At 33.6% G+C, this 2,951-nt stretch overlaps 1 protein-coding gene across 1 annotated transcript in view; it reads right to left on the bottom strand.

The window, feature by feature from the left end:
• LOC125039584 (ubiquitin carboxyl-terminal hydrolase 47-like) overlaps nucleotides 1–1,411 on the bottom strand; it is a 60,036-nt gene extending 58,625 nt beyond the window's left edge. Inside the window, exon 1 of the mRNA XM_047633708.1 lies at nucleotides 1,332–1,411. The gene's annotated coding sequence lies outside the window, so the exon portion shown is untranslated. The remainder of the gene's footprint in view (nucleotides 1–1,331) is intronic.
• Nucleotides 1,412–2,951: the final 1,540 nt, after the last annotated feature.

The following is a 2,951-nucleotide window of genomic DNA, read 5'->3' on the forward strand; positions in this document are numbered from 1 at the left end:
TGTAGCACCAACAGGTGCAGAGGTTATGCAAATCTATGCTTATGTGGCTAATTCCAGGAAAACAAATCTTTACCATGTTTTTTTCTGGCAAGATAGTGCTTTCAGACTTCCTCACGGTTAATTTGTCATCAGATAAGGAATCAGTTCAAGCTATATTTTATAGAATTTATGATGCAGGAGGTTTATTTGCTGTTGCTGAAATGAGATGCAATGAGACCATGACAATGCCTGATCTGATCCTATGCCTATTCCTGAAACTTTCACTAAACTGTCAATATGAAGCCTATCATCTTATATATAATCTATAGTCCCTACTGCACTACAGAATGATTCTATAACATTTTTCTCACATTTCTATTTGCAATGATACCTTTACATCTAAACCTGTAGAGCATGAATAATGGCACTGAGCATTGTCTTCACAATTACTAGCATTACATTATATCCTTTGAATCAAGAGACTATCAAATAGTTTTTCAAAGGGGTCTTGAGCTAGCGTTCTATTCTAAGAATCATTTCATTTTACTGCACCAATCTTACCTCTGTATAATGGCATCATCCTGTAGTGGATGACACCAAACTATTTATTGCATAATGCTTATGTAACACCCTCCTCCTAACACCAGACATCTGCTGCCTTAATCACTAAATGTTAGGGACTTACACAATAGATATTCACTTCTCAAATACTTGATCCCTCTTCACATGTATGGACAATGAGAAGCATGTCTTAGTTCAGACTATAATGTAATGAGCACAACAGCACTCTGAATACTAAAAGGTTCAGCTGAGGTTATATATCTTGAATGCAATCACATTGAATTACATCATTCAACTATCTTCCCATTTGTAAATAAATTTATTAGTAAAACAATTAATAGAAAAGCAGAGAACGTTCGTGATACACCAATAGCAGAATAAAATATGAAAGCAATCCCAACACAGAGTAAAAATTCCAGAAACCCGCAATAGAGAAAAACTGGTGATCTTGAAATTATCCTTCTATATATTTTAATCGTCACCTCAGCAGACTTCTATATACCTTGAGATTTAAAGGAACCGGAGGATTGGACAGACTAGAGGGGCCAAAATCCGAGGCCGCCTCCAAGCACACCCACACAGCCGCTTCCTCGTGCAAAATTTTCCGACCAAAATAAAGATATAAATAAAATCTCCCAGGTCTGGATGTCTGCTCTGAAACTTAGCCTCGAAACAGAACTCCTTTTAAAATAACCACTCAGAGCACCCCACACTCGCACCCAGCCTCACTGACGGAAGGATTAACCCCTCCTATTTCCATTCTGATTAATAAAACTAGCCATGCTTTTTACCTCTCGGCGGAAAATCTAATAATAAACCGAAGGAGGAGTCAGCGCATTCCCTCGACTCATCACAACATCCCAAAACAGAGCAGGTTCCTATAATATTTCCCCGTCTTTGGGGGGGACTTCGGTTCCGGGTTCTCGAGTCTTTTTTGAAGGAGTTCTAGGGGTTGTTTTTGCTTTGGGGAACTCGGAACTTTATAATCTTATTTTGTTTGGGTGTAGGGACTGCTATTGCATTAATTCATGGTGTGCCCTCCGTTTAATATGTCTATGAATTATAGAGCTTACGCACAGAAATGCCAAAAACCAAGTTTTTATTAAATAACTTATTATTATCCTTCACTTTTAATTGCACATATGGCAAACTCTAGTTTAAATGAGATATGAGTAATGTTTTAAATGACTTTATGATTGCTCTTCCGCATCAAGACAGAGTGCTGTCATCTGTTGTCAAGAAAAGCAACTAAGACCAAAATCAGCTGATACTCTGGCTCAATTTCTTACTTTTTCATTAAGAAATTAAATTTCGACATGACACTATATGAATATCAACAGGAAAAATATGAATTTCAGATTAGAAATGGGAATGATACTGTAAACAACTTCCTTTACCATATGGCAACTTTTCTCTCAAAGACACGTATCAAGTGAAGCCGTTTATATATTTATACCTGATTGTATGTATTTTCGTAATAAATATCTGTTAATAAACGTACTGTTCATTATCTTGCAAGCTGAAAGGCACCTAAAGTGTTCATAATAGAGATTTCGCGCCTTTGCAAAATCCAGCACTTTCGAAGTTAAGGTTGCGTCATTTTGTGAAAAAATAACTAAACTTCACCTATCAAAATCTCATTGTTTAATAGATATATACATAAAATTTAGTATTTGTATGAACATATATTCGTATAAGCTGGTAAAATGCGAACTGAAAGGCAGTATTTCACAATGTTTAGAAATGTATTTACTATAGCTATTGCAATTTACAAGAAAATAAATTCCTTTGCAGATCACGTTCTATAACACGGTGACCAAATGAAATATAGATTATTCATAATACCATGGCACAGATATATACCATAAATGTTCATTCGACGATGGCTGAATGAGTAAAGAAAATGATATGAGGGCACCGGTTTGTTAGGGCAAACTCTTCTATTTTTCAAACAAGGTTACAATATTGATACTACTATCACTGTTGTTATTGTTGCTATTAGAAATATCATTATCTTCCCGATTACTCGTCATTTTTTTATTTATGATTATCATTATCAGGTTGTCATCATCATTATCATTATTCTTAGTGTGATTATTATTGGTACTATCATCATCATGATTATGATTATTATTGTTATTATCATCATCACCATTAGGATAATCGTTATAACTATAAGCTGTTGATAAAGAGGTTGTTGTTTGCTTTTGTGTTGTTGCTTGTGTAATTGTTATTATTATAATTGTTATTGCCATTATCATTAGTATCATTATTATTAATAACAATAATAATGATAATAATAATATCGACATTGTTATTATTATTGTTATTATTATTATTATTATTATTATTATTATTATTATTATTATTATTATTATCATTATTATTATTACTATCACTACTACTACTAC

Source organism: Penaeus chinensis, chromosome 27 (genome assembly GCF_019202785.1).
Source record: "Penaeus chinensis breed Huanghai No. 1 chromosome 27, ASM1920278v2, whole genome shotgun sequence".
In the NCBI taxonomy this organism is placed as follows: Eukaryota; Metazoa; Arthropoda; class Malacostraca; order Decapoda; family Penaeidae; genus Penaeus; species Penaeus chinensis.